Here is a 12,554-nt window from a genome sequence, read left to right as displayed (position 1 = left end):
TTAAATTTGAATGGTTGGAGCAATTGGTTTTCCCAAATTAAATGTTATCTTCCATGGTATTATTTCGGTAACAGAATTTTTTTCAACTTTTTATTCATCTGTATTACTGTAAATACATATTAATAAAGGATAACTTCATCATAAAAAGGAAGGCTTAAAAAATAATTGTTTCATTTAAACACTGTCCATAGATGTGTTTGATCAGTTGGCTATATGTACATTATAGCACATTTGCATAACAAGCAAACATGTCCTTTATTAGACTATACCCTACAAAATGTACCTCTTCATTGCTCAACCATTGTGTGTTTTGCTCTTCATCTTCTATATCACCACCTGATATGTCATCTGGCTGAAGAAAAATGTAAATGACTGTCAGGCTTACAAAAAATTTAAAATAAAATAAAATGGTAAACTGTAAAAGGATTGGTAACACTTTACAGTAAGATCTCATTTGTTAACTAACCATGAGCAATACATTTGTTTATTAGTTAATACACATATAATGCGGTTAATTGTTTGTTCAGTGTATTAACTAATGGTAATAAATACAACATTTGATTTTAATAATGTATTAGTAAATGTTGAAATTAACTTTAACTAAGATTAATACATGCTGTAGAAGTATATTGCTCATTCTTAGTTCATGTTAACTAATAAAACCTTATTGTAAAGTGCTACCAATTGATTGACTGCATGGTTAGCATCAGGGTGCGATTTGTGAATAAAAAGAGGGGGGGATGTTTTGAAAAAAAATGATTCATTAAAATAAATCATAAGAACATGAACTTCATCACTGCATTTACAGGAATGGTAAAATCTTTTTTTCTTATTAACTAGGGGCGGAACGGTTCATGTATTCGTATCGAACCGAATCGGTACGGGCGTCACGGTTCGGTGCACGAATTTAAACGGAGAATACACGGTATAAAAATAAATAAAACTCGCGTGCAAATTAATTAATGTAATGCGGAACTACTGTTAGATACGCGGGTTCTTTAGGGACAAAATCACACACACACACACACACACACACACACAAACTGTTTTAAAAGTAAAACATATATCTAACCCCATTTCAAAACAGTCTGTGGGTTTTAATTGCATTGATTTTAATTTCTTGTCCTCGGAGCAGTAATCTGTTTATTTTTAAGTTACACATACATTGATTAAAAAAGAAAATCAATGTTTTTAATGTTAGTATTATTTTATACAGAAATCAATTTGCCTATTTATAATTAGATTTATAAAGAGTTAATTGAAATTAAGGAAAACAAATATATTGATCTGATATATAGCAAATTCATTTTAAATTCATTCAGGTACAATTACCAAACATATCGCAAGGTCTTTTTGTCTTTTTATTATTTAATTAATAAACTAATTATATAAAACTATTGTCAGTGCACTAAAAATAAACTGGTTCTATGCCCTTATTATTAAAACTTTTTTTTTTAAATACAAGGCTTAAGAAATTTATAAAAATACCTTCTGCATTTTTGTTTTGCTTTTCCCTCCATTGTACCGAAATCGTACCGAACCGTGATGTCTGAACCGAGGTACGAACCGAACCGTGACTTCTGTGTACCATTCCACCCCTATTATTAACTCATGAAGTAGCCTAACGCAATATTTGTACTATAATAGCCCATCTTTCCCCACACATATGAACTGTGATCATGCACTACGAAAAAACATGCAAGAATGAACCACGGATTGATTGCAAAGTTAAACCATCACAGTAGAAACAGTTTTACTGCTGCTGTTAAAGTAATAACGTTAATTTTACATCGCAATGCTGAGCTACAGTGAAATGATAGAAAAGACAGATGCATTATCTGTGTTAGTCAATTCGCCTCATTCGCGCGAACTGGACGCGCCCGCGCCGCGCTATACGCCTCATTCGCGCCGCAGGACCTCTAGACGCGCGTAAACGCGTCTTTACATTGACTTACGGTGTGTTCACACGGGGCGTCAGCGTCAACGCTTGACGGAAGGCGTGGCTGAAGTTTGGCACTGATGCCATGGTCATAGCAGCGTCAGCCAATGAAATTAGACAGGAACTCAACAACAAGCTTCATTGTCATTCAACATGGACGCCAATTTGGTTGCATTAGCGATAGCGATAGCTTGTGTGGTTACTGTGAACGTTCAACGCAAGTTGAAACGACGTGGTACTCGGCGCTTCTGGGTACATTCTATTCTCAGAAAGCGAAAACAACGGGGAGAGTATCACGGACTTGTCCGGGAGCTGCGTCTGGATGGGGTACTGTTTGAGCGGTACTTCAGGATGTCCCCGGACACCTTCGACGAGTTGCTGGGCAGGGTGGGACCACTGATCACAAGAGCTGATTCCGTGATGCGGAAGGCAATTGGACCTGCCCAGCGACTCGCTATCTGTCTTCGGTAAGAATAACTTTATATTACTGCGTATTCTTTATATATACACACATACATACATGTAGAAACCAAGCTCATGGTCGTTGGTAAATAAATAAAATTGAATATCTCATAGTCCGATTGTCTGCGTAGTAAAAGGTATGTGTATGTATGTATGTATGTGTATGTGTGTATGTGTATATATATATATATGTTCTTTAACTATAAGTCAAGCTATTCGCTGGTGCTCCTGGCTGTTGTGGATGCCAACTATCTCTTCCGTGTGGTGGATGTTCCTATGGCAGGACCAGTGACGGTGGGACACTCCGGAATTCAGCGTTTGGAGAGAGTCTGAGAGATGGTATGCTGGACTTACCACCAGATGCTGCTATCCCTGGAGCAGAGCATCGTGGGCCCCTTCCCTGTGTCTTTGTGGGAGATGAGGCCTTCCCGCTCACTACAAACCTCCTGCGGCCATACCCTGGACATCACATCCCACCAGAGAGAAGGGCATTCAATTACCGCCTCAGCCGTGCTAGGTTGGTAGTTGAGTGTGCCTTTGGCATCCTCTCTGCTCGCTGGCGGATGTATCGTCGTGTCATCGCGACAAGTCCGAAGGTTGCTGAGGCATGTGTGCTGGCCACATGCGTGTTGCACAACTTCCTCCGAAAGAAAATGCTGGAAGGTCGGAGATGCACACCCACAGCTGCACCTGCCAATGAAGCACCTTCAGCTCCAGAGGGCCTGAGAGATGCACCAAGGATGGGCTCCAACAATGCAAGCCGTAGAGCCATCCAACTCCGGGACACATACTGCGCCTATTTCAGCCAGGAGGGTGCAGTGCCATGGCAGCCGAGTGCATAGAGGACTCCAAAGGCTCTTTTCAGAGCTACCTACACTTTATGTGAAAAGGGCACATTTCAATTATGTCATAAATGTATAATATTATTCTGTATTTTATTCCATTGCCTTGTATGACAATGTATTTTATGTTTGCATTTTCAGGTTTTTAATCATGATCTGTGCAGATTTCTGGAGAGAACATACAAATGTCTGCATCTGTTAGTACTGCTGATATGAGGTAAGTAAAAATGGCATATATATGCACATACATAGACAGCTACACACACACATACACACATGCACATATATTTATACATATACATACATACATGTATATATATATTAGGGGTGTAACGGTACGCAAAAATCACGGTTCGGTATGTACCTCGGTTTTAAAGTCACGGTTCGGTTTATTTTCGGTACAGTAAGGGAAAGAAATGCAAACATTAAACTGCAGGTTGTTTATTACTATAAACTTTTTTTTAACAATTTGTTTACACTTTTTTTAAACACTTTTTAATAAAATATAATAAAATATATATAAAATAAAATAAAAATAAGAAATAAAATACTGCTGCAAAGTTCTCCAATTAATAAAATACTCTCAGTCTTAAACCAATATCACATACTAAATTTAATGAAAAATATAAATAAATAACTATGATTACAGTGCAGCATTACCAATCCCAGCTTGTAGGCCTGCTCATATTTAAAAATTAAGACTGGGAAAAAAATGAACTTTAATTGTACAATTTGCTGTAATTAATTGCAATTCCTCCAAGCTTGTAATCATCAATAATTAAACATAGAATCACCTAATTAAATGAAACACCGGGGAAAAAAAGGAACAGAAAATAGCCCTATATTAAAATAATATTAAACATATATATCAATGTATTATTCTTTTTCAATAATCAATCAACAATCAATTTAAGATTTTTTTTTCCCATTTTTTTTTACTAATTATCAAAATAAAATATATTCCTACAAAGCTATTATTACCAGAGCATGTGATCAGAGCAGGTCATTTTACCATTGTTGCTAGTGTGACTATACCAGCTCAGCAAACAGAAGTGTACTACTGATAAATTTCACCTTATTTGAGGGGACTTTGCTTTTCCAGTGCGTGATCGGGACATGATTGGAGTGTTTGGGCCGTTAACCACAGAGCAGAACGCGCAGCGCAAACACGGAGTCGAACATTGAGCAGAGAGCGCAGCGCGCAGACACACACACACACACACACGGAACGGAGAGTGCGGCGGCGCACACGGAGGCGGACCGGAAAAGCTTTTTTTCGCCCTGCAGTCGATTTCATTGGTTTAGGTTACAGTGACGACGGGTAAAACTAAAACCAGACGGGCTCTGGTAAAACTTTAGAATCAGCTGCAGGGCGGGATTTGCGCTGAACGCGAAGGCTTCCGCCACTTAATATGTTCGTGTGGAAACACGAAAATGTAGGCTACCTATGTTCCGCACACAAAATATTGCATTCAGTCATTCGGTACACACGTGAACCGAACCGAAAGCCCTGTACCGAAACGGTCCGGTACGAATACACGTACCGTTACACCCCTAATATATATATATATATATATATATATATATATATATATATATATATATATGTTTATGTATGTATGCATATATGTGTGTATACATGTTTTTTGTGAGAGAAAACACAGCACAAGCATGAGTTCATTTTAATTGGTTTATTTATGCAAGTAGAAATGTGTGTGAATGTGTGAAAAAAATAATTTTTAATTATTATTATTATTTATAGTATTTATTTTATTTTATCTTTTTTATTACAGGACGACGTCAGCAGCCTCCAGTTCTGCCTGGTACACAAGTTGGTGGATCTCAAAACGCAGCCTTGCTCTTCTCATCAGAGGAAGTCTGCGAATGGATGGTAAGAGGCTTTTAAAGAACATTTCATCTTCATCCTCTGGAGATGTTTGAGGCAGTGGGGGACGTGGCAGTGAAGCCATCTGTGTCAGGGGCTCGATTGCTGATAGCATTTCCCTTTCAAAAGCGGACATTTCATGTCCCTTTCTTTTCCTTCCCTTGTTTGCAACCCTGGTTTCCTCCTGCTCCGTCTGCCTTGCTACCATGGTCTGTCTGCCTGCCTCTGTCTGTCTGCCTCTGTCTGCCTGACTGTCTTCCTCATTCCCTGTCTCATCTCTGCCTGCAGGTGCTTGCTGGGAATTGCTCTGACTGCTTCCCTCGGCCTGGCTGTCCTCTGGATCTGGACTGAGGGATTCTCGGACAGAAGATGAGCTGGGTAAAAAGGATGGAGGCCTCTGGACATTACTAGATGTCTCCCTATCAGTGATAAATGGAGTGAGAAACCCCATCACCGCCATAAATCGCCATGGCTGTGTGACCGAGGACCCTGCTCCACTCCTTCTCATCTCCCTTTCTTTGTTTTTTTCTTTTTTAAACCTGTCTCTCAAAGACTTCCACCTGGTCTTGCATATGTCCTCTGAGATGCAAAAAAGAGAAATAAACAGTTCCTTCATATACACGTGTTTGTCAATTATTTATAAAATGTGTAGTTATGAAATAAATATGAATATTGGGGAAAAGAACAGTTTAATAACGTTAATAATATAAAAATCCTGTATATGTTTGTATATTAATTATATATAATAAATAGTAAAAAATCACCCACCACTCTGATCATGTATATTTTTTTTATATGAAATTAAACCTAAATTTCTGATGGGGCGCTATTCTTGGCGGTACATTATATGTATGGTAGTTGTCATTCACAGGTCCAATACACACCAGATTCACCAACGGCCTCTGCCACCTCCTTCCACGCCTGGTCTCTCCGGTATGAATCCCGGTACATAAAAAGTGATTGGTCATAAAGGACCGGGTGATTGCCCACCGCAATAATTAGTTTCTCCTCCATTTTAAAATTTATCCTCAGTTTGCTGCTCTTGAACAGGATGAATGTGATTGGCTGCCGCCTGGCTACTGTATTTGCATAGAGCGATCCTGATTGGCTGACGCTTCCGTCTGCTGCGCTTCACTGGCGTTGCTCGCGGCAGAAGTTGAAAAATTCTCAACTTCTGCCGCGAGCAACGCCAGTGAAGCGCCGCCGACGGATCCGTATGTGTAACTTCGGCCATTCTCAGTGGTGTGACTGGGACACTAACTAACTCTGCTTGTCATCATAGAAACAGATAATCAGATTGTGATGTTTATTCCCGCTTCAGTAATATGCTGAATATTATTCAGCATATTAACGTTACTGAGAATATGCCTTCCTTTCGACACACAGCTCCACCACTGCCCAGCGGACCTGCAACCGTCTAGCAAGTGTTGATAGGCTGTTACTCGTGAGGAGTAACCAATCAGATAGCGCCGTGGGCGGGACATTGAGCAACAGAGAGGCTGTGCAGCTATCAGAGCCAGCCAAAGTAGCGCATTTTAAAATAAAATTGACTTTAATCAAACCACGGATCCGTGATAAGTTTTGTGATCCGTCTCGCCACTAGTGTAGTAGCACTGATCACTTTGAGGGGGGGATAAATTTATCCCCACCGGGGATAAAAAATAATTTAGCAGTATTTAACACAATTTACAAAACCACACACCCAAACTGCAAAATACCTAATATAGCATGCAAAATGAAGCACTGCAACCAAAACTACATATAGTATTGGTTGCACACTTCACCACAAAATGGCACACACTTCATTCATATCACCAGATTTTTTGTCTAACCAACTACACTGATGGGCATGAAATCACTTTAGTATGCTTTGCCAAAATACTAAAATAGTTCAAATTGTAGAAAATTCTTCAGATTGTTTACATAAATATTTGCAGATACAGGTATGCTGTTGAAACATTTTTATTTATTTTTTTCACCAAACAAGTCAGTGCAACATATGCACAGCAGATATATTTACATTGGACTGAACAAAAACATGCTCACAAAAAAAAAAAAAAATACACTGAAAACCATGGTTCATTTTGTAGTTACTATGGCTTTACTACAAACACCATGGTTAAACCAAGGCTATTGTAGTAAAACCATGGTTCATTTTGTAGTTATTATGGTTTGACTGCAAAAACGTACTCGGTTACCTAATGTAACCTCGCTTCTCTCTAGAAGAGGGAACGAGTATTGCATAAGCTAGCTTACGCTACGGGTAAAGTTGTCTTTTCTCGAGATCTAAAGCCAAAAAATTATCCTTAATTTTGTATTTATTGTCAACGCATTGCGGCAGCCAGCAGACCATAGCAGGTTGCATAAGCGTGCTCATTGGCTGTCCTGCGGCAACTGCTGCAGCCTACCAGTGAGCCCCGTGTGACGTCGCGCCCTCCACACCCCTCTAACCGTCAGAAGGGTGTGGCTAGCGTGTATAAAGGATGGGCTCACAGGCTGGAAATCTGGTTTTCATAGTCTGAAGAGAATAAGCTTGTGGCGCGACACGGCAGGTTACGCAATACTTGTTTTGTGTAAGCTAGTGTGACCGGAGCGGTATTGTTTTTAGTATAACCAAATCCAGATAGCACAGACTACGCCACCTTGGGAATTGCACCAAAGGAAATATTAAAGGAACCCAGGTTCGGTGGTGCAGAGAAAAGACAGAGTCGTGTCATTAAATAAACAAATAAATAATTTTATTTGTGAGGAAAATATTCTACTGGCATCATTTATTCATAGTATAAATCACTGGCAAGTTTATTATAAGAATAGGAAGTATCAATTGTTAAAAAGGACATTCCTCCCCACATGGCTGATGCAAACACTGAATCACATTAAACAAAACAACACAAAAGAAATTAATGTAGCATCCCCACAAAATAAAACAAAAAAATAATAAATACAAAAAAAATATAAACTACAAGGCTAAGGTTTACTTTAGGGGAGGCAAGCTAGCTGTAAACAATTGTGCTCTCAACCATTTGTGTGTGCACGACAAACCAAATAGGAAGAGGTGCTCGAACCCTGGTGCTCCAACCTCACAACAAATGTGTTCATCAAATGTGTGACTAGCCTCCCCCTCAGTACACTCAGCCTTGACTCAAACCAAAAAAAAGAAAAAGAAAGATTAGTGGGTGCGATACAAATACAAAAATCACATCAATCACATCAGACACAAATATGATGGACCAGATCAGTTGGTGCACGGATAATAATCCGTCCTACCTCGTCGAGGACCCCGATATACTCAACAGGTATTAGATAGACACTACACGTTGAAATACAATTACACCACACGGCCCCTATGGCCCAAATCACACTGGTCAAACCAACGTCATTAATGAAATAACAAAATAACCATAAAAATAAAAGCAAAACAAACACAGAAACTTATATCTAGTCACGAAAAACAAAGAAAATAACCTAATCATGAAAAACAGCAGCACGACCTGAATTAACCATCACGTGGTACGCGAAACACACGCGAATCACACGTCACGAGGTCAGGATGCACTCGCGAATGTTCTTAAAGCCTTCAATGAGCGCTTAACGCAACTCCCAAGGAATGCCGCCGAGACGGCTACAGCCATCACGCAACTAACGTGACACCGATAACCGGAAGAGGGGTGGGTATGACAAAGCCTACATTCTAGGGCTTCCCATTTACACACTTAAATACACTGGCCCTAATTACCTCATCCACCCATTACCATATAAGGGTAACGAACGCATAAAACAAGGGAAAAGGAAATTCCCTACTACTACACTAGCTTACGCTACGGGAACCCCTTGTCAACGCTGTGCGCGCTGAGCATCCAGTGCATGAGTCCCCGGGAAACCGGGGAACACCACATGCTGGAACAGGTGGCCAGTCGGAGAAACGGGCCAGCACATGTAATAAACACTTCATATAAAAACAATTTATTAATGTAAACAATGCGGCCAGCAGCGCGGGCCAGCACAATACATAAGCACATCATAGGGGGAAAATAGAGCGGTATCACCGGTCTATGTATAGAGAGAATAATCCCCAGCGCACAATGGGGACAAAAAAGACAGAGCGGCACAGCCGGTCTGTGTACAGAGGAACTCTTCCCTTAGTGCCATTTACCAGAAATACTAGCAGTACATGAACGTAGTCTGCACATGAGTGAGTGGGCAGAACATACATATCACTTATACTGATAACAGTTTAGCCTGCAAGGCGGGAACTTCCAGGTTATAAAACCTCACGAATGTAGATGGGGAGGCCCAGCCCGCCGCCATGCAAATATCGTGAATAGAAATCCCGCTGGACCAAGCCCACGACGAGGCCATGCCTCTAGTGGAGTGGGCTCTGATGCCCATAGGGCACTGCAGGTGTTTGGAGGCATAAGCTGCTGCGATCGCGTCCACTATCCACCTGGACAGGCTTTGTTTCGAGGCGGCGAGACCCTTGGTGCGCCCACCAAACGAAACAAAGAGCTGCTCGGAACGCCTGAAGGCGGCGGAGCACGTGATGTAAACTCTCAGCGCCCTGACGGGGCATAAGAGGTTATCACTGTCCCCACTATCGGATGCTGGCAGAGCCGACAGGGAGATGATCTGCGCCCTAAAGGGGGTACCAATCGCTTTGGGGATGTAACCGTGTCTCGGTTTGAGGATGACTTTGGAGTCATTCGGTCCAAACTCGAGACATGCGGGGCTAACAGATAGCACGTGTTGATCCCCCACGCATTTTACTGAAGACAGAGCTATCAGAAAAACGGTCAAATCCACGGATTCTAGCGGTTCAAAGGGATAAGCCTTCAGGGCCTCCAGGACCAAGGACAGATCCCAAATAGGAACCGAGGGGGGCCGCGGGGGATTCATCCATCTGGGTCCTCTGAGGAAACAGATGATGAGCTCGTTCCTTCCTATTGCACGGCCGCGCGTCATCTCCGCGAACGCTGCAATAGCCGCAACATACACTTTGAGCGTGGAGGGGGACCTGCCCTTGTCCAACAGCTCTTGTAGGAAGGAGAGCACCCGTGGAACCCCACATGTACGTGGATCCAGGCTCTTAATAGCGCACCATTTAGAGAACACAGACCATTTAGACGCGTAGAGCCTTCTCGTGGAGGGAGCTCTAGACTGCGTGATCGTGTTTACGACCCCTTCTGGCAGGTCAACGGGTATCCGTTAATTTTCCACGCATGCAGAGACCAGCGCTCTGGATGGGGATGCCAAATTGATCCACCGGCTTGAGAGAGGAGATCTTTTCTCATCGGGATCGTCCATGGGGCTAAGTGCGACAGCCTCACTAACTCTAGGTACCAGATTTGGTTCTCCCATCGCGGGGCTATGAGAAGCACTGGGTGATGTGTTTCCCTGATCCTCTTGATGACCTGTGGTAACAGGGAGATCGGAGGGAAAGCGTACAGCGGGCGGCTGGGCCAGGTTTGGGCCAGCGTGTCCTCGCTCTTTGAGAAAAACGTCGGGCAGTGAGCGTTGTCTTCTGACGCAAAGAGGTCGACTTCCGCCTTGTAGAATAGGCACCAGAATAACTGGACTGTCTGAGGGTGCAGAGACCATTCTCCCGGGGGAATGATGTCTCTGGACAGTCTGTCTGGGCCGACGTTCAGATGGCCTGGCACGTGCGCGGCTCTCAGCGAGCGCAACGAGTGATGAGCCCACACGAGAAGGCGTTCTGTCAGATTGCAGAGGTTCCTGGATCTGACACCGCCCTGCCGGTTCACATAGGACACCACTGACATGTTGTCCGAGCGGACTAGCACATGGTGATCCCGTATGTGTGGGAGGAAGCACTTGAGTGCATTCTCGACCGCTATCATCTCCAAACAGTTTATGTGGAGGCATTTCTCCTGGTCTGACCACAGGCCAAAGACCGGTTTGCCCTCGAAAAGAGCGCCCCAACTTAAGTTGGATGCGTCCGTCGAGATAACTTTGCGGTGCGAGACGGCTCCCATTGTCACTCCCCGCTGGTACTAGTCGGCCGCTAACCAGGGCTTCAGTGCTGAAATGCAGCTCTGAGTCACTCTGATTCGAATGCCGCCGGAAGCCCAGGTTCGGTGAGGCACTCGGGCATTCAACCAGCGTTGCAGCAAGCGCATACGCAGTAGACCCAGCTGAAGCACTGCTGCAGCTGATGCCATACAACCCAGCATCCTCTGAAATGTTTTGAGAGGTGTGGTGCTGCCTAACTGGAAAGACGCGGCCAGGAGTCGGATATAGCGCGCGCGCGCTGTGTCGACAGCCGGGCCGTCATTGCCACAGAGTCCAGTTCCAAACCCAGAAAAGAGGTTGACTGACTGGGTAGTAATGAGCTCTTGGTCCAGTTGACCGTGAGACCCAGGCTTTCCAGGTGGCTGAGAAGCACTGTTCTGTGAGCGATAAGTTCTTCCTCTGACTGTGCTAGAATCAGCCAATCGTCCAAATAGTTCAAAATTCGCATTCCCTGACCCCTCAGGGGAGCGAGAGCTGTGTCCATGCACAGGCTGGCCATTTTACACACAGTGTCCCGGTGGCCTTGGACGGGGAACATAAAGTGTGAGGCGCGATGCGCGAGAGCGAAATGTTTGTTAGTATGTGTGAGCGCTCGAGGGCGGGCACAGGACTTACATTTGAAACATGACCGGTAGTGAGAGGCTGTGTAACAGGGCGGGCAGTGAGTAGGTGTGGGCACAGGGGTGTGGACACGTGACCTACTTCTAACACTCGAGCGGCTTTTGCCCGCTTTATGAGAGTGGGCTCTGTGAGAGACACGGGATTTATAGTGCTTGTGTGTAGGGGTGAACACAGAAAAGTGGGCACATTTACTACACTTGAAACACATGCGGTGTGAGCCGTACAACCAGACATTATACTCTTTTTGAGATTTCTCTGGGTTGCCGTGAAAGGCATGTGCAGGCGAGAGGGTAGATTTACCGGCTCGTTGGCTGCGAGGTAAACATCTGCAGTAGCCGTGGCAACGGGGACTGAAAGAGCGTGAAGCTTTGACGGTGGTCCGGCCACAGCGGGACTTAACCGTCTTTTCCTCTCTCGAGCAAGGAGGACTTCGCGGGCTCGGATTTCAACACGATCCTCGGCCGGGGTCCCCGCGGGGGAGGCGGCCTGTTTCGGCTGTTCGAGCGCGATCTAGGGCGGCCACCCTGTCATCGCTGCGAAGACGGAGGTCGAGCTGGACGCTGGGCGGAGCTTTGCGCAGGCTGGTTGCGAGGACGGCGTGCGGCTGAGCTCGAGCATCGAGGCAGAAAGAGGTTCATTGCCTGCGTGGTCTTCTGCACCTCCGAAAAGCGGTCCACGATCCCGTTCACCGCTGGGCCGAACAGGCCGGTGGGGAGAGAGGGGCGTTAAGAAACACCACGCGCTCGGACTCCCTCATGTCGGCGAGCGTCAACCAGAG

Source organism: Abramis brama, assembly GCF_963993115.1.
Source record: "Abramis brama genome assembly, chromosome: 4".
NCBI lineage: Eukaryota > Metazoa > Chordata > Actinopteri > Cypriniformes > Leuciscidae > Abramis > Abramis brama.
Note: the sequence above shows the minus strand (reverse complement) of the source record.